A 26063-nucleotide genomic window follows, 5' to 3' on the forward strand; every position below is an offset into this window, starting at 1 on the left:
CTTACCATGTCATTATATGTCTAGAAAAAAATTGCTAGCAATTTTTACCAAGCACATTTTATTTAGTGTAACAGAGACAGTTTTCTCCAATGTGATCATTGTGAATCGCACATAACACCCAGATACACTGTAAATGACATATGCATTGACATTTACATGTGTACTGTCATGCAAAACCATTTCCTGCTACACTGGATATAATACTATAACTGAATGAAAAAAACATTCTGATTTTGTGATATCATTTTTCAAGCCATGGTCAGTATATAGAAAGGTTCTTCAGGATAAACCTGAGTAACGGATTTCAAATTCTGTAGTTTTACCTAGTGCTTTATGGCAAATTGCACTTTCAAGTTCTTAAAGGCAGTTAAATTCCTTGGAAAGAACGCAACTTGCCCAAGGTATCCCACCTATTCCATGAGGGCAATAATGAACAGATATACAAATGCTGTAAGTTTGAAACGAAGAAACCCATGAACTGCATAAGCAAGAGGTCAATGACTATCACCACACCAGCTATGTTGTACTTCCTATTTCAAAACATGCTAGTCTTGTTCAAGCTATTGTCTTTTTCCCCCTTGGATAACAAAACTCATACAAAAACCATATATATAAAAGGTTTTATCTGATTAATGTATACAGTAAGGCATACTTAGGCATCTTCACTGATATATATGCATTGCAAATACCACAGGAACAAGAAATTAATGGAATTTCTGAAAATTGAAATTAATACTTATTTCCCAATTTGGAAGTGTTCCGAGAATAAACCTTGTCTGAAGCTCCAACGATTCAGTATGTGGGCAATTGCATATGAAGCCAGTTGCTCAAGGCCAACTGTACAAACTTGCCCCCAAACAAAGGTGTCCAGGAATTACTGCCAACTGAAACGACTTGATGGCCAGTAAGACCTGCTAGTTTCAGTCCAGTTTCTAATGGACTACAGTCCTCATAAAAAATTATCATCCTAATGAACTACAAGGCCTACAGAAAGGTCAAGGACTGCATTCATACAAATTTTACCTTCTCAGTTTCTGAAGTATTGCACCATTTCCTTATCAGAAAATCTGATCCACCTGCACGGGGCACCTGTTACAAGAAGATGCTAGCAAGTACACTGACTGCCCGCAGCCAAGTAATTCATAGCATGTAGCTTTATAATGGCTTAAATTAGGAGGATAGTATCTATACATTAATCTACACAGCGAAGAAAGAAACAGAGAAGCTCCTATAGATGACAACTCAGACAGAATAAATTAAGCTCTGTTCTGACTTTTGAATTGTCTCCTGTGAGGTCTTCCTCTCTCAGACCTATGCAAGGTATCTCCAAATTTAGGCATGTAACATTAGATGATGACAATACTTTATATCCTTTCTAACATGGACCAAAACACTAGTTTACTACTGAATCCTACAGAAGTGAAGAAATAGAGAGCCATACATGTATAGCCATTTAGAACTACCAAAATTATTATTAAAATGAAAGTGTATGGAACACCCTGTTTACTTTTAAATCAGAATTGTATTACCTATAGACTATTCTTAGTATACATTATGTCAATACATATCAGTTAAAATGTTTTATTAACCTTATATGATTAAGAAGAAATCAGTATATTTTGCTAAAGTAAAGGATTATTTTACCATTGTTGTGTTCCTACTATCAATATACACAAGTCAGCCTAGAAAATTGCAGCAGAATTGCCGACAATCTTGGCTCACTTAGTTTTCTATTGTTATAAAAAAAAGCACATTCTATTTTAAAGTGATTTAATTTGATAATAAACTTTTCCACAAAATTTACACAAACCTGGTGAAGTACTCCTTTCTCACATGCCCAAATCAAAACCCTATCCTGAGATACCTCAGTTACCATCACGTTAAAATTTTTGCATTTACATTTTGTTATCCTGTAACGTGTGTGATAGGCTGAAAGCTTTCATCGGTATTCTTAGGTCTGCAAGAATTGGATAATTACATTGATCCCCTGTAAGAGTTTCTGCTTTAAGGGCAGATAAAGACTAGCCAAGAGAAATTTCTTTACTAGCCCACCAGAATACATCTTCTGTTGCCTTTCTCCAGCTTAACGCAGAAGAGTGTAAAACAGAATGCATAAGACTGTAAAACAGTAATGTAGAATAGTGTATTCTTGTATGTGCAAAATGAAGGCACTACCCATGGAAAAGTCTTTAAACAGCAAATAGACAGAGAGACACATTCAGAAAACAATTCAGCCCAAATAAATCTTGAATATTTGAAAACTTGACTTTGGATGTGTTCCCCTCTTTTTGCTAACTAACTAGGGAGCCTAGGGTGACCGAAACTATTGAACCAGGCGCAAAAAACGGAGGAAATAATCAGGGGCTTACTTTGTAATGATCAAAACTGCGGTTATTTGAATACAAATAATTAAATTGCCTGTAGTATGATTTTCCAAGCTAACAAAACCCCAAGCCAGAACCCTGTTTAAGCACATATATATGCACCAGACTGTCAAAACTGTGCAGACTGATCCCTTTTGTGCACTGTGCCACCATGGCATCTTAGTGCCTGCCCTCCGCACAAAGTGCACCTCCGCACAAAGACAGACACAGTAACCTTTCAGACCTCTACTTCGTTGTACATATAGGAGTTGAATATTGACAATCTGATTATAAGCAGATAGTACGGTATATTCTGGGCAAATTCTACTCTTGTTTACATTCGTGTAAACACAATGCAGTAAAAGGCCATTAAAGTCAACAGTACAATCCCGGTGGAAGTTGATATAAATGAGGTAAAAGTCAGGCTCAATTTTAGTGTTGCATCTGTTCTTTTATAAGCGCTACACTGTTATTTCTGGCAGCCCTGAATGCTGCAGAAGGGAACTTCCCCTCGAGGCGCACTGAGAGCGTACCATTTCCCTGGGCTTAAAAATGTGGAAAAGACATGGTGCAATTTTTACTTTTATGATGCTTAGAAAAACTGGCTCACAGAGGACAGGAGGAGCCAGGACTTTCTCCTGCTGCTTTTTACGCCCACGTAAAGTCTGGCCGCACTACTACATGCCTAAATTTGCACATTAGTTTTGATTGCTTATATTTTCTCTGGCTAAACACTGGATCATTGAGGTATTATGAAAATGAAAATATTTATTTAAAAATATTTTTACTAGTCTTGAAATTTACTCTTTCCTTCATTCCTCAAGCAACAACATACCACTGTTACCAACAGAAAAACAAGGAAGATGATAACCATGTATAGGACCAAGCAGCAGACCACAATTTTAATCTATAACAACTCACATAAAAATATTCTAAGCATAAATTGTGGCCAGAGCATAGGTACAGAGCTACAGTTCCTCGTAACCCTTGCATGTGAGACCTACAAACCTCAGTTAAGGACCATTTCAGCTAGAAAGGGAAGTGACCAGGATCATAATTACTTGGGTGTCAATGCCAGCTTGCTCAGGATTCATATAACATATCCAAGATTTCTGATCCAAAGCTTGTCCCTTTCCTTTTTTGGATCTCATCACCTACAGCAAAAAGTCATTTGCTATAGCTGCAGCAGATGACTGAAAACAAAGCATCCCAACTTATCAATACTATATCTTAAGAAGATAAAAGAAACACGTTTTGGCCTAAACCACAGCAGAATGGCAGAATTCCCTCTCGACCTGGCCAACAATGACAGATATTCTAGAGCATATTGAGCTTAATTATATACGTTTGAACTTATCATGAACACATGGGTATGAACCGCTACTTGTTCCTACCTCTAGATAAAATGCCAAAGTGAATTTAAGTAATAAAGACTTTCCCATGGAGCTGTTGACATGCTGACACCTCTCAGGGTCACATCGGAACAGAGAAGAGCGTCACGACTAGTCTAGGACAATCCTATTTTCCTATCTGGTGGTCAAATTAAATCCCGTATCTGTCCACCTCCTTAATTTTAGGCCCGTCTGAATGGTCTGTGAAAAAAGGGGCCAACAACACTTAACAGTCAAATGCAGATGTGCAGCCGGCTGTCTGCCTCTTGGAGACCCAAGAGCAGAGATGAAGCAAACTGCTTTCTATCGCTGCTTTTCACTGCTTGAAAATTAATCTTGTATACTGTACTTTTCTGCGAGACAGTGAGTGTGAGAAAGCTGGCTGTAAAGGGAATAAGGAAATGATGCAGTCACTAACTCTCTTCTGACCGTTAAGATTAGGGCCCTCTTTCCAGCACGGGCAACAGCCACAGACTAAAACAATGCAAGAGAACACTGACCGTACACTGCCAAGGGAGGCCAGAAGTAGGGTGACAAAATAGTTGGCAAACCAGAAAACTTCCGCCTACGTGTTTACGTAACTTTGAAGTTTCTATAGTAACTTCAAAAGATTCCTTAAGTAGTTAAGATTTGAAAAAATAGTGCTGCAGAGTTTAGAATAATTTGTCAGCGCTTCTATTGTTTATGTGCCTTTAGGGCGCAATGGAAAGGTGTGGTTTCTTGGACATGAGGAAAATGGATTAATGGATCTTTAGTGAATTAATACATGAGCTTCACACTTCTTTTGGTACGAAACAGTCCCACATAAAAAACTTACATAGCATATTTTAAAAGGAAAAGAAACGACCCAATGTACAACATTTGGTGTAGGGTTTAAGGGTTTTTTTATTATTATTATGTCCATGCATTTTACAACAAGCTCTCAAAAGATTTAGAGAGAAGTACAATATCATGGAAAGCATACTCCCATACAGGACGACTGAAATAATCTTCAGTTTTTTATTTGAGAAGCAGCAGCCACAGAACAGTCGGGAATGTTAAGGCCATAGGGTGCTTCAAAAAAAGCCCTCATAGAAAAACATCCCAAAAGCCAAATGTTAACCTGAAAAAAACTGCACTAAATGTAATTAGTACCACAACAGTGTCACTGTCATTGGCCACACATGGACAAGGGACTGTGGTAAGGCTATTTTTCAGAGCTAACTTTTTTTTTTTTTAATGTAACATACTTTTTGACTGCAATCAAGGGAGGGAGTATACCATAAGGCTTCTTGCAAGGTCTCCTGCAGACTATTCCAGTCAGGATCAGGAAGTCATAAAGGTATCTTGAAGCTTCCCTAACATTACTTCCTCAGGCTGAAAATTCTCAAAATTTGCAAAAACCTCATATCTGATATCACGCTCTATATCAAGTATCTGCATGCGCATAATCAACTCCTATTCACTTCCTTGTTCATCCCTTATGAAAATACCTGATTTGCATAGGTATTTACAACCGCATGTGCACCTAACTTTTGCTTCATTTGAATGTCCAAGCCAACTAGATCACGTTATAATTCATGTTCTTATGAAGTGGCATTTGAACGAGAGGATTTCAATTTTTCCTGTTGTATATAAAATACAACCAACACATACAGATCAGACATTCTCGCATGCTTGATTTCAGTTTTTCTGTCTAGCTTGCCAATTGTTCATACCTGACCTGTATGACAGATTTAGTACTTATGAACTGTACTCAGGCCTGCTCTGATGTACACACTGATTTTTCTGCCTCTGTTCTTGCATTATACAGTATCACCATACAGTATCGTACAGTTTTGTAAGAGATGATATTGGTATTAGCTTGAGTATTTTTTAGTCTTTTCCTAAATAAACAGTAAAGATAGTGAATAATAGAGCAATAATTCAAATTTTGGGTAACTTTAATTAACAGATGTCACAAATGTCAGTTAAGAGAGAAAATTACTTATGGAGATCAATAGAAAAATTGAAGAAGTAAAATGAGTTCCAACGAGAAACATGTAAACTAAAAGACTGGATTTCTTTGCAGCAAAAACGACTTCTCTTTATCTCCCATACTAACTCCCAACTTGTATGTCTCAGATGACTACACAAAAGCATCACGTCACAGAGCAAACTATTAGACATCTGAGCCTGACAAGGGCCTCATTAGAACATTGATTTTAATAATTTCACAGAATCTTATTATGAACCTCTGACTTTTAGACCTGGTTTGCCCCACCTAATTTTAAGTATCGGTGCAAATCCGGTGACTAATTCAGCCCACGTAAAGTCAGAATTGCCCGTGTCTGTCTCTCTTTTTCACTACGGAGAGTTTAGACTGATCACGCTTCAAACAGGGGTATGTAAAGTTGAACGCCAAAAGCTAGGCAGGCTGGCTGCAGACTTCAGAACAGTCCGTCTCAAAAGCCACCTGGTTCCTTGGTAGTAGAGAGAGAAAAACGGTAAAACTGTCTTTTGCCCTGTTCTGCGCATCATATCTTGCTCTCCTGCAGTGGTCAATTCAGGCCAATAATTTTATTAACCCAAACACAGAGACATCCTGAAAAGAGTAAGGAATCTCCTTGAAAAGAAGCTGGAGAAAAGAGAGTTTAACAGCGTCTGCCATAAACAGATCTGTAGCCAGCACATGACTTCAGCAGCTGTTCCCTTTGAAAGGTCCTGCTAGTCAGCTAACTCCCTCTAGATCTTTAACTAATCCCCTCTCCAATTCGCAGAGTACAGTTCAGAGAAGCTGTTTCTCCAATGCACCCTTCTTCTCCCTAAATATGCTTCCATCAGCATTCCTGGGAGATTGCCAACTCACAATATATGTTTAAGTACCTTCCATTTACTGAAATGTCACCTCCCTCATTAGACACAGGTGAGTGTCTTTGTCCTTTTGACGTCTTTCTGTGTTACCTGCCAATGACTTTTTTATTCAAGACTATGGATGCACTGCATTTGTTCTCCTTAATCTGTGTATTACAATCTAATGAGTAGAGTTAATACTGAAATAAGAAGCATTACCTTAAGGTGAGGCAAATTTACAGATTTCCTTAGAAATTATGGAGGGCTTTCTCCAGCCGCTGCTTGGGGCTCACTTTGCAGGGCTGTGCAGCGTAATGGCCGATATAGCTGAAATCCTCCCAATTCTCCACGTTGTGAGCACGCCACCCCGGGCAAGGCAACAACTTTCCCAGACTACAAACATTATAGACAATGAGCCTGTATTTGTTTATACTGAAAAGTACAGCAAAACAATTTCTCTCCAAAGGGAACTGGATTTAGTACCGGTAGAGCGCGTGCAACTCACAAATTAACTTGTCAAAACAATTTGGTATGAGCACATACGATGAAACGACTGAAGTAGCAGTAAAGATGGAAAGTCTTAAGCGACACATTAACTTGTAGAAACAAGTTTCAAGTACATATTTTTCTTGTCACAAAAAAAGAAACTAGAAAGGCCCAATTTCTGTAAAAGGTTTATTAAAATAGAGCTTGGAAAAATATACTATTTTTAAAAAGTTTAGAACTTCCAATGTAAAATGTATTAAAATTACTTTCTTTTATCATTTTAATAACAATGTCTGATTTGTCAAAATAACAGTAAAAATTCTATAAATATCTGTTCAGGGATTATTCCAATAGCATGAAAAATTCTAGTGAAGAAACGACACAGAATATAGAACTGCCATCACAAATTTGCATATAAAAGGCTGTTTAAAACTGACAAGCACATAAACAGAAAATACATGCTACAAAATTAGTCATTTTAAACATAGATCTTTATATAAAGCTAGCACAGCACCTTCATTTTAGCTAACTCACTCTCAGGAAGAACCACACAAAAATGGTGTAGCATCTAGCAACGTCCTTTCTTCAGTTTTGGACACATATAATAGTTTATTACAATGTATGAATATATCTTTATTAATTCGCTTTAAAATACTGTATATATTAACATTTCTTAAATGATAATTTTTTTTATTAAGGATATCACTACACATTTATAAGAAAATGAAATTATTATTATTTTTTCAAAATAAGATTACTACTGTGATTTATTAGATATTGCAGGCTTATTAGAAAGATGTATATAGCATTCCCAGTGCTACCAAAATTTATGCATTATGCAAAGTTTGCAGGGAAATCAATCGCTTTAATGGGCCTACCAATATAATTAGAGAAACAGAACTTTTTGGACAGTTAAGTCCTTCCAGGCAGAAGCAGAAGCAGTAAATGTCAAACTAAGTATAAGCTAAAGCAAGCACCCAAAGTTTAAATTACTGCAGACCTTAAAAAAATACATATTGCTAAAAAAAATTTAAAAAGCAGTTTTGACAAGTGGATAGGAAAAAAGGAAAATATTTTAACAGTTCATTTTGACACTTCTCAAATTGAAAATTTTGACTCCTTTGAAAAGACTCGTAAGTGGTTTTTAATGCCAATCACTTAACGGCTGTGATGGCTAGTGTAACCGACCACATCCCCTTCTTCCAGGAACTGAGAAAAACATGGAGAAGGGTGAAACCACAGCTGGGACTTGCATGCAAGACTCAGTCCCATGAACATTGGTTAACTCTCAGGCTACAGAAATTTTGACTTTTGGAACTATTCCACCCTGGGTAAACAACAGCACACTATTCACTGGCTTAGAATGTGCAAATGACTCTATCAAGTCTTGGTTACTGCTTACTTAGAAGAGAAGAATGACCTCTGGTTCTTCTCTCTGCACCAAAGCCAACAGAAGAGGAATTTAACCTCTTTCGTTTCCTGCATCTCAGAGAGTAACAAACTCTCTGCCACCTGTAAGCTTAACAGGGGAACGGAACTGCTTCTCATTGTTAGCTTTCAAAGTAATAAAGCTTTTAAATCCTTAAACTTGAAATGTTTTGTTTCAAAATTCCTTTTCATAAAAGTGGCCAGAATTTAATACAGCATAATTTTCAAAACCTCTCCTAACATTTTTCCACTGAAAGTTATAGAGTCATAAGATTTTTTTTTTAATGTGGTTCTCCTGACACAAAACCAACTACTCACAAAGCTTTAGTCCTAATGACAATTCAATATGACTAAGACAACAGGCTAAATATGAATATGAACATACAAAAAATATTATGTAAAATTAAGCACAGAACTTTTTGCAAGATTTGAGCCACAGACGTAGCTTGACAAGTATTTTTTGTATAAACTTTCATTTGCCTATCTCCCATTTTTATTTAGTAGTGTGAATTTCCAAAGAAACTCTCCTGAGATCATCCTAAACAAGTTCAGATATTTATTCTCAGAATACTAGATGTACCTTTTTTGCAATGTTATTTGACTTACTCATTAAAAAACTATGATGTTCACTAAATATACACATATCCATAATAACTGTAACTACTAAGTAATCTAATTTGAATTTCATTAGAAAAAATAAACTAAAATGAAAATACTTTCTTGTTATGAAGCATTGTGCAAATCATTATGCAAAAAGGCAGAAGGCACCTTGAGAAGTCAGCTAGTCCATCCCTCTCCTCAAAAGCAGGATCAACTCTTTTTCCTTTCTAACAGTTGTTTGTCCAAAAAGTTCTTATCACCTTCAAACTAGGGATGTTGCACAACATCCCCAGCAACTTAACCGGTGCTTCCTTACTTTGCTTTGCTTTTCAAAAGCTTCCTGGCATGTAACACAAGCCTCCTTTGCACCAATGAAAACCAATTCTAGGCATGTACTTAACACATATAAGAATCGGTATTTGTTTTGGAAAATTACAATTAATGATGACAAAAATAATGACATTTACTGACAAATTGAGTATTTTGTAATGGAATGCTAAAAACAAATTGTTTTCACTACTACTCTGTCTGTATTAAATAAAACTTTGTGAACTATTTTCGTACTTCACTCTTCTTCTGCAAAGAGCAGTATATATACAAACATAAGAAAATGCACATTTGTACATAAAAGCTTGATCTAATTCTGAAATCAGTACTGATCTGCAATCAGTACCAGCTTTACCATTACCATTAAATTTGACAGTAAAACACTGGGCCCAATAGAACTGACCTAGTAAATGGATGTAGTTGCTAGGCATGGGCTTAAGAAAGTCCTAAAGTATTATTTTAAATATTGTATGACCTAGAATATTATCCTTTCGACTAATGATAGTATTGCAGTTCATATATATACAGTGTTTATTTTACTCATTCAAAAACAGGATTATACGCTCTCTCCAAAGTTTTACTACAGCTTCTGCAGATCTGCAACTGCGTCAGAAGACACTGAGAATGGCCTTTAAATTAGCAACTCAAAAAATAATTTCCATGTGGAAGTACAACTAAGATCAGAAAACCTATGTTACGTGAAATGAGACTACAAACATAGCTAAGATTTTTAGGTGCTAAGGAAGTATTTCTTGCCCAAAATGAAGAAAAATAAATCTAGCTTTGAAAGAGCTAAAGAAAATGAGAAATAATCACCAGCATCACCAGGAAATTCTTTGATTCATAAACGATTAGGAAGGATTAAAAATACATAGTTTAGCAGAAATCTAGACATTTTTGAAAAGTATTTACTAAACAAAACAGTTGAGGTGAAACAGAACACTTTATTCAACCTGAATACTGCATTTTGCAACACATATTTATAAAAGTATTAGTGAAAGAAATTTCAAAATGAAAATTTTGCTTTGACACAAAAGTGACTTTGAGATTAGGCACCTTTGACACACTGATGCAGAAAAAATGTTTTGAAAACATAGGAATGTTTCAGCTTCCTCAAAATCTTTTTTTGATACAGAATTCATGTACCAAATTTCAGAGTGTTTTCATACAGGAAAATCATAATTAAAAAGGTTGCAAATGAAACAGTTAATGAAGCTCAAATATTCAATGTTGGGTCAGTTTTATTTTTACTGCTAAAATATTTTTGATCTTTGTTACAACTTCGACTCTTTGCTGTGGGATAGTTCTTATTCCCAACCATGGCATAGCCTATCTAGGTCCAAAATTACATATTAAAAAACTGGTAAAGAAAAGCCAGCTTATTTATTTTGAAGAGTTTTCTAAATTACAGACAGTCATAATGAACAACTCGGTCCCAGTCACAAGCCACAAGGGCTATAAGAAAGTTTTAAATGGAAGAAAAGATCTGATTGGTCGATTTGTTGTTGATTGAATGAAATGAGCAGTTAAGGATCATTAAGTTTTTCAAGGATATCTTTATTTTCACAATAAACTTTATAAGTAGTATACACATATTAAACAATGATAACAAATACAAGGAGATTAAAGTCGATTTTACATAAGGAATGAAAATGCAGACAGGACAAACAGAGAGATAATGCAGAAAGGGACATTGTGTTGGCATCCGCTTCTTAATGGTGCTGCTGAATAGGTTTAGGCTGACTGATTACCTTTTCTTTGGGAAGAAGCAAAGCCTTGGGGCCTGCCAAAAAGGTGTATATATATTTTATATATATATATATATACATATGTATACAGGCATACAGGTATATATATCTATTTCGCTGAGCAGTGATTACCCAATCATTCTATATTGCGAGTTTCTGAACTACACATTCATTACAGTGGATAACGCCATACTCTTGCTAAGTTTTGCTCATATACAACACCCTGCAATAATTTTTACCATAGATTATGAGATAAAACCCTATCTTCCAATTTAAGACGCAAAGGCACAGAGAAATGAATGATTATAATTTGTCTGTTACTAAGTAGGTGATGGTACGATGCCTGATTTTTGGAAATGAACTCATGGGGAGCTCTAGGTGCGCAGATCTTGTTAAAACCATCTCCGTAGCCCCCAACGTCTTCTATCTGTCTAACTTCACTGTGCTTGTAGTGTCAAAAGCAAACAGACTTCGGATTGAGTAAAATTTACATATGCAGCAGTGTATACCACAGACATGGACTTTGCTTCTTTGGTAAGTGTCTAGCTTTTCTCTGCCTTTCATAGATCAAGGAAGTGAACACAATTAGGAAGAACAACAAGGATTATATAACCAGACATTTATGACTCTGCAAAATCATTAATACCTCTGCTACTTCACTGTCACCACAAAGTCGTCAGAGGCAGTTTATACTTTATTTACTAAGGTACCAAATGCCTCTTTCTTGGACTATTCAGAATTTTGGAAACATGGCTGTATGCTGGAAAAAAGGAAGTGAAATTCCTCAAAGTTTCTACCAGGTGTAACGTAAGTGAAGAATTATATCTTTATATTTGGCCAAACGGATTAGCAGGCTGGATTTCTGAGCATCTGGCTTTTGAATATCTTGAATATTTTACAGCAAGCCTTTCACACTATAGAACCTCTGTGCACGCTCCACCGCCCTTTCTAGGAGTCACTTTCACAAATTACTTTCCACTGTATTTCAAGCTCTTTGCTTAACATACTGAAAGAGTTAAATAATGAGATACATAAACCTCAACAGTGCACACATAGCCATCTATATACTTAGCTATATAAATATATTTTTATATCTATATCTGCATCTATAAATAGTCAATGAATACATGCTACATGTTATAGTGAAAAACCCAAGGCAGACATAACCTCTCAATTTTGATCTGTCTGAACTGCTCAAAGATAATTGGAAGAGCTACATATGTACTAAAACCAGGAAATAAAAACATTTTAACTATCCATTATCAAGGGAATATTGTTTTAATAAGATGTATAGAATCATATTTTCATTCTATTAATTCAATAATCTTGATGTTTCAAGACTGAGACAGTTAGCCAAACAGGATTATTCTGGTACAGAAGGATCATATCGTTTAATGGGACAGAGATATCATATAAGCTACAATGTCATAAAGATAACAAATGCAAGACTGAGCTCGTAGTGGTAATGAAGTTATGGTGGCATACATGGCTCCACCAAAATAACTGGAATTTGATAAACATATAAATATATCTGTTTAAGAAACTGTTATCATTCTAGTGTTGATTTCATGAAATCCCTCACAAAGTGGCATTTTATTTTACACACACACACACACACACACACACACACACACACACACACACACACACACACTCTCTTAAAATCTGTATGTATTTCCTTTTGTATGTGGTTTCAAGGCTCTTTCATTAACTCAGCCTTGCAATGACAAATACAAGAAAACCTTCTCTTCTTTTGAAATTAAATGGAGATTTACAGTAATTATTATAAAACTACTTTGTCCTTGAGGACATACATCTTCAAGTTTTGCATGGGTTTTCAACTAATCCTATCTCCTCAGAGAAATTTTAGGAATTATTCTTCATGACTCAGTTCATTCCTTCTGTTCCTTAGTAATCGGTAGCCAACCTAACATTCGTTATGTTTTTTCTTTTATATCGTTTTTGTCAAAAATAATAGGTTTGGGGCATGCAATTTATTTTACTACTTGATTTCTCTGTGTAGCTAATAACAATGCCCACCCTCACACCTACCTGGCATACTAAAGTTTCGGACATACAGAAATTCAAGATAATCATAAAGTGGTTTTCAATATATGTTCTTCTATTCACACAGCTACTAGTTCCTAGTCTATACAACTGGTGCTACAACTATTATGGGCATATGAATGGAACAATACAGTTGTAAGAAGACCCGAATAGTGTAAGAAGACCTGAAGACTGCCCCTTATCAAGCTTCAAATGATATGCTTGCAAGATGGATGGTGGCAGTTTCACTTCGGCTAGTGTTAGCCCTAACTACCACATGTGATTTTCATTTTACATAGTTCATTATATATACATCCTATGAAACCACACAAAGAGAACAGGCTGCATCTGAACAGTAGTATGTTTAGCTACCTGAGGTCATAAAGAAGATACCACTGTGGCTACACTTGTGGCTACACTATGTAATTACGCCCCATAGATGTAAATAAGAACTTGGACTTTTAAGTATGTCTGCATGTTATGTATATATTTATATATATGAATACATAGCAGTTGGCAAGGTGGTATGTTAGTTTAACAGATCAGGGATGCCACATTATTCGCAAATGGTGAATTCAGATATGGGCCAGCTCAGGGCTAAATACTGAACAAGGCATAAGTTCAGGTATCATTTGTAGGTTACTACTAAATGCCAGGTTGTTAAGGCTATCAGCATATAAGACAGGATATTCTAAATGAATAACTACATTTCTGTTTTCTTTTGCTCGGATTCGGATCGTAGAGCAGCCACCATTAACATTACCGACAATGTGGCAATTGTTGAAAAAGTGTTGACTTTAATAGCATCTGCTGTATTTGGTGTTTCTGAGAAACCAAGGTAGGGCAGATGCCCTTCATTCCTTATCTCATACTTCTGAAAGGTGTTATACCGATAGGATAGGTCAAGCGTATACTTCTGCAACTTCAACCCCAGATATATACAACAATTAGTAAATACGCAGCTAAGTTTGAGGAAGGATTACTATAATCTGAATTGTAGCAAAATGCAAATGGTAGAAGTTTACTGAGGATGATAAACTTTTTTCTTCGAAAAATACCTTCTGAATTCTCCTATATTTCATCCTTAGTGTTAGCTAAAACAAGGTTCTACGATCAAAGTTTTTGTACTCTTTCTCTCTTTGCAGATCAACTATGATAATGAAAACTACCGTCAAGCTAGCTGCAGCTAAAATAAAGTTTGCATGGCCATCAAACTGGCATTTCAAAGGCACAAGATGAGTATGATAGCGTGACATTTAAAAGGCAAAAATTACCACTTAGTTGCTTTACTGTTACTTTGTGTCAATCATGCTACTTGGCACAAAAGAGAAGTGTTGTCAGGAATACTGTCTACATCCTGAGCGAAAAAACAAAACTCTGAAAGTGAATGGGAGGGATAGAAGCTATAAAAATGAGGAAAATTTTCACTTACATTTATCCAAGATGGCTGGCGCTATTACTGTTGAAATTCTGCTATGGGCTGAGGTCACAAGACCCTGTAAGCTAAAATAGAGAAGCTTCAGCTGAGGGTAACTGAAGCTGCAGAACATTAAAATACATTTTAAGGTTATAGGTACTGACTGGAGTTTTAGTTTCTGAGACCTATTTTTCCCAAGGCTTGAAAAGTGATCTCTACTTTCTGGTCATTTTTCAAGCCTGGAGGGAAGAGATTTCTGGTATTACCCTCAACCTCATTATAAGTGTGTATTTATGTATGTCATATACAGTACATGATATGATAATATGATGGTTTCATTGGCATGAATTTGGAGTTGCCACATTATTCACAGATGGTGAAACCATACGTGATTTATGCAGATCCTCCCAAACACACCTAGAATAAAAACTTTATACAACATCACATCATCATGTATGTAGGAAATGTGAATTATATACTAGAAAAGCTGCTTTAAAGATCTATTAAAGTGTGTAAAAATGCCATCACAGAACTTTTTTCCCTTCTGTAAAGTTAATTTTTTAAATTATAGTACACCTCAGAGGGAGACTAATAACTTACACGTTTAAAAAAAAATAACTAAAATAAACTTTGTTTGCATATCAGTACTGTAGTTTGAAAATCTATTGCACCTTAAGCTTCCAGGGCTTAAAATAAATGTGTGCTCTACTAGGCAGCTGGAGCCTTCTCTTAACCTGGCATATAAAGATCCTACTGTTGGCTTCAGTGGCTGGCAAGACAGTGGACTTTTCACTAGTTTTAGATGGAACGTTCCGTCTCCTAGCCCACAAGATACTATGCTTTTGGGAAAAGAACTGACATGCAAAAGAAAAAGGGGAGGAAAGAGAAAATAATACCTTGGGAAATTATTGTTAGTATTAACAGCTGCTTAGAGATTTGGCGTGACAGAAAGAAACAGACTAGTAAAGTTCAGATAAGAGAAGTGCTTGACAAATAACTGACTGCAGTTTATTACCTGTATGCCAGGACTGCATATATGATATCTGTTTATGTAAACATATACTTGTGTATATGCATGTATAAACATATATATGCAATATGCAAATACAGATTTCTAGAATATGTTCCTTAAAAACATTTCTATATCTGAACCTGGGAAAAGCAGTTACGAGAACACAAGGAATGCAACCAAATCCGAGCTACAGAAATCCTAAAGCAGAAAAGTAATAATAAAAGCACATATATCATGCATATTGGACACACGTGAAACCTTCAAAAAAGAGACCAGGGGAATGATAAGTTGCCAAGCAGTGCCGTAAAGGGGGGAATCCCTGTCCTTTCTGAGCAAACTTGGAAAAAAAAAATTTCTCATCACATTATATAGGAGTTTTCTTCACGTCTTGTGCAACTATAATGTTATTTCTAAAAGAAGACAAACTGAGATACTATTAAGATGTTATATCATTTTGTTGTATTGAAAGAAATAGTGTGCAAAATCAAAACTAAATAACCCAGTCAAACTGTTACACACGATAGACATTTTTACAAAATCAACCCTAGAAGTCATCAGAATCTTACTGCACAGGACAGTCAAAGACAGAATAAATGACAAGTGAAAAAGACAACATGATTCTAACAAAAATGATCACTGGGGGGGGGAAAACAGGTAAGATTTTCTTACAAAAAGAGATTGCTGTATTTTAAATTTTTAATAATATGCTCAAAGACAGAAAATGTTACCCAAATTATGAGATCATCTTAACGGAATGGGAGAAGCGCTGGTGAACGAATTTGAGACAGAATATTGAATAGTCTACCCTTGCCAAATCAATTTTCAATACTTAGAGGACAACTAGTTTCATATATGCTTATTAGGCTATGTAGAATGTGTATTTCCTACTCTAGATGCTATCGGACAGATGCCACAACACCAAAACAGGAAGTAGTTGCTCTCCTTTACCAAATGAGAAACCCTAACAAAAAATAATAAACTGAAATTGAATTAATTATTCTCTCTAAGAATGGTCTATCAGACTTTATTCAATCTAAATAGGGTTTGTTTGACTATGTAGAATATAGTCTAATGCGCTCAGTGTGAAAAGAGATAAAGTTCTATCAACAATAAGCCTAGCTCATTTCATAAGCAGTAATTCATTTAGAAGAAATAAAAGAAAAGAAAGGAAAAATGAAGTGAGAATAGCAGAAAATCACTAAAATCAAATATAGAAGTCTATGCTGTAGGCCTTCATCCCAGTTAGTCATCTTAGGTTATCAATGGAGAAAAATAGGCATTTTTGTGGCACAACTCATTAAATCGTAAATTAGATGTTTAAATCAGATCAGATAAACCTTCCCTTTAAAGTGTCAACTGTGTGTTGACTAAAAGTGCCTCAACTATGAATGGCATCTGAAGGTGAGCGGCAGAGATACCGTGCAACCAGCTAGTCTGGTGAAATAAACCCCTCCTCCAAGAGGCCAATTATCCAATTTTGACTTCCCATTAGCATGCACTTGAAGTAGTCATCCATATCTATGTTAAATAGCAGTAAAATCAGAGCACTTTATATTTACTTCCTACATTCATTTTGACACACACACACACACACACACACACACAGAGAAACTAGCAAGGGAACTCTAAGCTCTAACACGCAGATTTAGAAAAATATTGAAAAAATTAGCGTGATGCATCAGGAAGTCAGATACTTGATAGGCTGACTCGAATAACAATAGCTATATAAGCAAAATGTTACTTTAATATAGCTCTATAGCTAAAAAAAAAGAAAGAAAAAAGAAAACACATGGCCAAAGCTAAAAAGAATAAATATTATATCCGTGCTTTAAAATGTGCAGTTGGTCAGCATAAACTTTTAAAGTATTCTATGCCCTTCAGATTTATATAGATTATAAGATTAGATATGACAGTGGCATAGCCTTTTAGAGGTACATATGACATAAAATTAGTCATTAGAAAGGTAACAATGCCCTTTGGATAATCAGTTTCAGAATTGAATTGAATTTCCAGAAACAATTTGGATTGAAAATTATCTCAGACCATGGTGGGGGATGGTATACCGGCTTGAATGAATGGGTTGAATTAATACAATAAAATAAAATAATTAAACATAAACCACACCATCTTGTAAATATTTACAGATTAATTCAAATTTATCACCTAAGGAAATTAATCAGAAAGCAGATTTGACAGCACCTCAGAAAACTCAGTGATCACCATAAATCCAGAGAAGGTATCAGATTCCGTCAGAATAGAGGTCATGTTCTAAACGAAGGCAGAATTTGTAATGCATTATTCATCTATATGAAAATATTACAAGGTGAGACAACTTTTTTATAGTTTATTACCATAGCATATTACAAAATGTATTTGTAAAATAAATGTTTAACCGTGATGCTACGACAAGTCGTTACAAAGCATATTATAAGATGCAAATATTGTTAAAATATGGGTGCATGTTTAATGCATGAATTACAGTCATCAGACATGGTATAAAGTGTCATAAAATTTAACAAATGATAATAAGGTATTTATAAATGGCATCTAAACATAAAGTGCGCACAGAGAAGTAAATGGTATTAAAATTAATCCTGGTGTGAAGGCTCCTTTTTCCTTGTCTTTCTACTCAGAGCAAATGAAGTTAGCTGATTTTATTGTTTGGATTCCAGTAAGTAATGTCCAAGGTAAAGTCTTCTTGCTATCCTTCCAAAGCCGCCAAAAATTTCCATCTAAGAATTGCCAACAGATTTCCAGAATAAAATTACAGACAGTTCTCTATCAACTAGAGAGCACTGATTAGCTTTAACAACACTTTCAGACAGCTTCTTATGAAGATTAAAATGCCCTGAATAATTCTGAGTTACTACTGCTATAGAAATTTTTCTTCCGCCGGTAAACTGCTGAAACTCCTTACTATAGTTCCCTCTCTGTTCCTCCGAAAAAACTTTAATCATATAAGGAAGCAACAGCAACAGCCATGCCTTTTGCATTTTGCACAGCTGATCAGTGATACTCAGTCTATGGTTCTAGACCTGTACATGCCTTTTGCATTCTATTATAATTCTAATAATTCAATACCATAAAGCAAAATGCTGATCACAGAAAAGATATTCATGCTATTTGGCAGATGCACAGAATACCAAAAACAGAGAGCAGTCAGCAGAGTACCTCTTAGTCCATCACAGAAACAAAATGTCTGCGCCTGAAAAAGGAAATGAATACACATTTCATCTGTAAGAATCACACTAAACGACAGGCAAGATCATGGAAATAAAGAAATGTCCCTCACTTCCAAAATCATCAGATAACTCTCCAGAAAAACGAGGACAGTCTGAATAAGAGAGAGAGAAGGTAACTACAGAGTGATGCCACAGTCACGTCCTGCAAGCTTTTGTGCAGAGAGTTGTTGGTACGTGAAACCACTCACAATTACGATATACAACTTTAACGATTTTACTTTAACTAAATAATGTTATAAATCTAGTTTAAAACTTTCATGTTTCAGTTGCTGAAAAGTTGTTCCCTCACTTCTGAAGCACAGTCAGAGAGTGTTAGCTGGGTCTGAGAAATCTGAGCTGGTGACTAGAACGTTGACGTTATTCTCTCTATTCATTTTCTCTGAACTTTAACAAGATTGAATGCCTGAAAACAAAACCTAAATACATTCAGGAAGGAAAGAAAGCACTAATTTTGACAGAACTATCAAGAAAAAAAGAAATAAAACAAAACAAAAAACTCTGCACGGTTTAAAAAATAAACTAGACAAATTCAAGGATGAAAAATCTATTGTATTTGGGAACTTTTCAATACAAAAGTTTCTTGAGCGTCCCATTGCTGGGACAACATAAAAGGAAAGCAGCTCCATTTTTTATCCTGTCGTATCCTCTTACCCTGCTCCCCACCCCAAGGAGCCTGCAGTTGGCACTTGCAGAGAGAGAATGTTAGCACTCAAGTTAGTCTGATACTTCGGTATATGAACAAAATATTTAGGACAAGCCTGAACTTTGAACTGACATCACACATAAAGACACACTGCGTTTGAGTGGGAGAACTCGCTGCATGGGTTACTAGCTGTAGCTTTACTAGTTTATACTAGATCAATTTTACGAGGGAGTGTAGACAAACACACATTTCTATGGAAGCTGCCTGCGGAAAACAGTTGTCTTCTGGTCTATGGAACTACAAAACATTTTCAGTTGCATACTGTACGCAACTGTATGCAACTGAATGCTGTATACTTCAGTAGTGAAGTAGAAAAGACACTGGCACACTAAAAATAGAAAACAAATTCTTTTCCAAACATTTCATCACAAAGGACTGCTCTACACATTACTCTCCCCTTCAAGTGCCTATGGCAGGTGTTTTCGATGTTTCAGTTAAGCGGCTCAAAACTTTCCTGTGCAGAAAAGTATCCAGAAAATGTGTGGCTAATTGCTTCTTTTTCCTTAAAAGTCCTTATATGCACGGTCCTGTAGGAATTACTTGTTTCTTCAACTTTTCCAACAATAAAGAAACCTAGCAAGGTAGTAAGACACCAGAGACTCCAAATCAATCCTAAGCCGCTCTTGCTTGCGTGCATATCTTGTTTCTTACAGATATTAAAATGACTGAACAATCAGTTCTTGGATAAGAGTGACTGTCTCAAAGTTAAATCACAGGTCAGGAAGACACTGCTTGCAAGTGTGAAAAATGCTTTGAAGGACAATTCTCCATCCTTCTGGCAATGATATCACTCCTTGTTGTACTGTGACACTGCTGGATAGCGCTTACCTTCCACGTGAACGTGGACAAGTCTCAAATCAACCCACCAGAGATAAAAAAATAACAGAGAACAAAAGCCAAACACAAAACAAAATGAGCAAAAAGTCTTAGAGCAACGTGAGGCTGGAAAAATGTAAGAAAAGAGAAGAATATCAGAAATAAAATTACCAGTAAGTAATTTCTCTTGTTCATATATCCTTTCATATATCCTGAAGCTACTTGACAAACACTTGAAAACCAACATATACTGCAGGCACCGCCTAATACAGGAAGTGGTCTTACTAGCATTGCTGTTGTGGAATTACAAATGCAGGAAATTATTAATAAAACGCATACAGTAACTTTCTACATTTCTATAGCTGACATTGCATCCCTCTTTGCTGAATAGATAGATATCTCTGTGGCAGAATAACTCAGTAGAAACAAGGAAGCCAACAGTCCACTCATTCATACAGAAATTTTTTCAGCAATTCACTCTAGATAAATTGAAGCATCTTTTCATTCCTTAAAGGGTTTCTACATCTGCTCTAATAGAAATTAAAAGATTATAGATATTAACTGGAATTATTCGCACATGTGGAAATACCCAACTAAATGGACTTTAAATACTGCTGAAATCTGACAATTGGAGTAAGTTTTCTTTCAAAAATTAAAATCTTGTTTTGTTTTTATTTTTGTTTTATCATTTTATCTCTTTGTCTTCTTTTTAATTAATTATCCACTTACAAAAATGGCTTTTATCCCAGCGTACTTGGCAGCTTATGCTAGATACACATGACGGGAGAAGGCCTACTACTCTAAACACAAATCACCAACACCTGTAGTTTCATAGTTTCATATTACAAGATACAAAAAAGCTGAACTGAAAATACGTGCCATCCACTGCGAAACAAAGAAACTGCAGTGTGCTCAGCTTGTAGTTTGGAGTAGATCAGATTCCCAGAATGGTAATAGCACTCTTTGCATTCATGCTTAGAGAAGAAACTTTTTTAAAGGAGTAAAATAGGAATTTGCTTGAGAAGTAAGAACTAAAATGTTAACAATTAATTCTATTATTGTGGGAGTTTGGTATTGAATTTTCAGACGTCATGTCTTTGTGTGGGCAAGCGTTTGTATCTTTTGCCATATTCTCTATTCTAGTGATGTTTTGTAAGTTTCTCACCCAAAGATTTCTTAATCAACTCATATCACTGGTTAAAACTTCTAGAGCATGGAAGAGTTACTGGTCCAAATACCTATAGAAGTGTAAATGTATGTGTTTTAAAGAGGTGTCCTCCAGGATCAGAGTTGGGTGTTTAATTGATTTAAGAGATTAATGTAGCTTAAATACATGACATCCTAAAACAAAAGGCAGTCCTAGGAAAGGAGCTAGTTAGAGAAATATTACTAAGACTTGCTCTCAAGGTTTGATGAAAAGGGCTATATAGCAATGAAAAAGACAGGTTACTCATGGAAATTGGAAAGCAACTCAGTGCCTTTCCTGAAGAACAGGGATTGGAGTTTTAATCTTTATGTTTAATGGCCCTCTTGATTTGACCGTTCAAGGGTTGCTATGCACCGTATCCAACAAATCTTGGCATTCATCTTACAGGGTCTTGACCCAGCCTACCTGCAATTAGTCTGATGAGATTTACACACTCTTTAGATAGGGAGAGGAGACTTTCTGCAGAGTAAAAATTCAACTTATGTACAAACATAGCCTACTGTAGTCCCCGTAAAGTAGGATACAAAGAAAGAAGAAGAAATAGAAGAGAGGCAGAGAACCAATATCCAGAGAGGCTGCGATATGACTGTAGTGATAAATAGGATAATCAGTAAATATTCTTTATACTCAGGTAGTCCAAGCCTGGAGAGACAGAATTGGAAGAATTAAGTATAACTGGAAGAGTCATGCCTTCCTATGTTGCACAATCCAGGAATAACATTTCATCGAGACAATTAGTGCAACTCATTTAACGGTAAATAGAAATACCAGAACTCTGTGACGGATGTATAAGTGCTTAGCTTCCAGAACACAAAAAAAAAATGTGTGCAATCGAGAGGAAGGAGTGAAGCACAATGATAATAAAATGAAAATGGGTCTTGTATGTGATTTTTAAATGAAGGATCAGTGAAATATAAAAATAAATAGGTAATTCATGCACATTAGATTAGACTTTATATTTTTAAAGACTCAATATTCAATCTGTTATAGTATATTTGTAATATGAGTATGAAAATATTTTATTTAAAATTTCTCGTTTGATGGGTTGTGAAAAAAGGTGAATATGGAATCTTTAAGATCTTGAACAAGGAAAAAAACCAGGCTCTCTAAAGAATTTTCTTTCCTGGAGGATGAATTTCTGGAGATGTCCGAAAACTTTAATCTAACAGCTACAATAGATGAGAGCAAAAAGTTACTGCCAACTCTAAGGATTAACATTGAAAACAAAAGCAAACTAGCAAAAAATAAAAGACTTCCTAGAAAACAATGTGCATACATAACAACATCTTACTGTGACCCATATAAGGACATGGCAAAAGTTTTGACAAATATGATAAACTGATTTGACATATAGTGAGTTAAGAAAGTCATGACAGTTTTCTGGTGATTTTACGACTTTGTCAAGATGACAAACCAGCGTTTTTGTTTTGTATGGGAAAATCAAGATACCCACAAGGTTCTCTTTGCAGCCCATACTAAATGCTTCTATATTAAATCCTTGTGAGAGAGTACCTCTAAAAAGGTCAAGAAGACAGAGAATCCGGAACTTTCTGTCTCAAGTAAGATCTACTCCTATTTTCTCAGTTTGTCTGTAATCACGTACTCCTTGCCTGCAGCACTAAGGAATAAACTGTGAAATAATCCACTCATAATTCTGAGGTCCTTTGGTACGTGTAAGAGGTACAACCCAGCACGTGTAGAGATCTCATTGAATCCGAAACACCTTTTAGGCAGGAATTGTGCAAAGATGCTGAAATACCAATGCCAAGAAGAAGAGGCTCAGGTCATAAAATCTAAGACTTTTCTATGCAGTACTACGGAGTCTGCAACTCGTACAACGCTCATGGAATAAGAACAATGAACGGGCCGTGGTATGTTTTGCTCTTAATAAATTTTAGAATCCTAAAACTACATAACAGGAAAGGACTGAGAGAGATCAACTAGTCTAAAGCTGAACAAAGCACTATACCGGCAAGTTAAACATGAGAAAGTCTCTACAAAGAATTCTTAACAACGTGCACATCTATCTTATTTAAAAGATAACATTTAGCTGTACAAAGACAGTTTTAGTGCAGTTTGGGTAACTGATTTGGGTAAATAGCGTGACATCGTTGTCTTCAGGAACCAAAGCTCCATGAGTTTGTCAAATGACAAGTTTGTACTGTCTACTCAAGATTTAGGAAGCGAGAAAATATCACATTCAACAAATGCAAACTTTTTTTTCCTCAATTAACAAGTTATTAGAATTTCTGATAAAATTTTTTAGAGAAAAGCTCAATAATATTTGTATTTAGAATATATTTTATATAGCAAAATAATTAACCTTTTGTATAGTTTTGAAATAATAGTTCCTGCTTCTGCTTTTGAAAACTACTACATACAGCAGACTCAGACATAGAGACATATATGAGGATGAAGCCACGTTCCCCTGTGGCTGTGAAAATACAGCTCTACTAGGAATTACAGATACAGATACAGATACAATGTATGGCAGGAAACAGTTGGACTGCATAACAGAGGGAAGAAAAGAAATCATCTTTCTTCAGGCTACTGAATGGCTTTTTGTATTAAAATGAAACCTCCCCAAATCAGCATAATATCATGAGATCATACATTCAAGTAAAAATGGTATTACAATATTTTGGTCAGCACACATCTCATCAATTTTTATGCACCTTGCATTCTGTTTCCTTGTTTCAATTTTACTGCATTCTGAGGAAAGTTAAGAGTCTGTTCATAAGAATATACCACCTGCTTCCTCTCCCATACTGTGATTCTGTAAACAGTGTAAGCAGTCACATTGCCTTAGGACAATCAATATGTATGTATGCCCCGTGTACATACCCAGTCATGTGTACAACACAGGACTTCCATGTGTATTATATTAATACTGATTTTCTTCTACCATCCTGACATTCACTTACCTACCATTCTATATTCCTCTGGAGTGCCTCAAAGTCATCTCTAATTTTGATAAGGCTAAATAACTTTGTGGGTCATCTTCAAATTTGGACACATACCACATATTTCAGCCCTTTTTCCAGATCGTTAATAAATACATTAAACAATACTGTTTAGTGTATAGGTCTGTGGTAGACAGAAATGTTAACCTTTTGCCATTCTGAAAATTGACAATTTATTCCTACTCTATCTTCTGTCTCTGAGCTTGTTTCCAACTTATGATGGAACTTTAACTTTCACCCAGAACTATTCAGTTTTCTTAATAACCTCTTGCAAAGGACTGTGTCAAAGGCTTTTTGAATGACCTTGTGAATCATATCTCTTGGTTTTACTTTAAAAATTAATTTATTTTGGAGACACTTAAAAATATTTATTGTAGATTCAAAGTACAGGAATTTTCTTAATAAATGCAATAGGGATGTGTGTGTTCTGCAATTTCAGTAAACTCTGAAGCCACAAAAAAGGAGCATGATTTATCTCCCGGAAAGGTCAGACCACCAAAAACTTCTAGTGAAATCAGTAACGCAGAAAAATTAACTATAAGGCCCTATTTTACGCTGTTGGAATGAAGTACTTCAGTACACATGGTAAATCACACAGGCTGGTGGAAGACTCGGTAGCAGTAGTAGCAGCAGTAGTAGTAGCAGTATGAGAAGTACTATGACTGTATGAAGACTACTGACCAGGAACAAACTGTAAGCACTGTACAAACACCACACGAAATGATCGTTCTATGTAAGATAAGAGAAGATAGAGACAAACTGACAAGAAATACTTGTCATCAAAGTAAGCAATATACGTTGCTCAGCTTTCTATACACAAATTGGAAAAGTCTGAATGACTAACTTGAAGGAGGATAATGAGGTACCTTTCCAATGTTCATGGGAAGATCCTCACAAACATCAACGACAGCACAGGAGAAAGTACAGTGGGGCTTATCTGAAAATCTAAAAGCAGGAAATTAATGACTGCTTTTCTTTTTCTTTTTCAACTTTATGAGAAATAAAGGGTATGGTGAAGACAGCCTATGAAAGATTTTAAGACTGAAAACAAATAGCTTGTATTTGATATTTTGAAGGGGATCTGGGGAAAGACAGAGAAAGAGGGTAGGAAAAGAATCTGTGCAGAACAGTGACAGCAATGAGAGAAGTTAACATTTGTCATGAGCAGAAAAGATGTCAGTTGTAGTAATTGGAATTAGGAGAACTTGCATGGGAGGTTCAGCTCTGCGTACGGTTAAAAAGGCCATACCTAAGTATTAGGTGGGAAGACCAAGAAAGATGTCCAAATTCAGTACGTTGTTTATGCTCCAAGCTTACAAGACAACAAACATGGTGATACAGTTGAGAGTGATGGAGAAAGGGGGTCAGAGAAGAAAGGTTATTCACGTTGGTCTTCAAGTTTAACTCTAAGCATCCACAGCCTAATATCAGAGAGATGGGATGAGTTTTGTTTTAATAGAGGAAATATTATCTGGAATAGACTGCACAAAGATACTGACTGAA

The 26063-nt window shown here is 35.7% G+C and overlaps 1 protein-coding gene across 10 annotated transcripts in view; it reads right to left on the reverse strand.

Annotated features, from left to right (window-relative positions):
• FOXP2 (forkhead box P2) overlaps positions 1–26063 on the reverse strand; it is a 447021-nt gene that overhangs the window by 72594 nt on the left and 348364 nt on the right. For 2 of the 10 annotated variants that reach the window (XM_068933001.1, XM_068932992.1), the window contains exon 4: positions 14633–14703. The exons of the other annotated variants lie outside the window; for them this stretch is intronic. The gene's annotated coding sequence lies outside the window, so the exon portion shown is untranslated. The remainder of the gene's footprint in view (positions 1–14632; positions 14704–26063) is intronic. 10 annotated transcript variants of the gene reach the window in all.

Source organism: Struthio camelus, chromosome 1, assembly GCF_040807025.1.
Source record: "Struthio camelus isolate bStrCam1 chromosome 1, bStrCam1.hap1, whole genome shotgun sequence".
In the NCBI taxonomy this organism is placed as follows: Eukaryota; Metazoa; Chordata; class Aves; order Struthioniformes; family Struthionidae; genus Struthio; species Struthio camelus.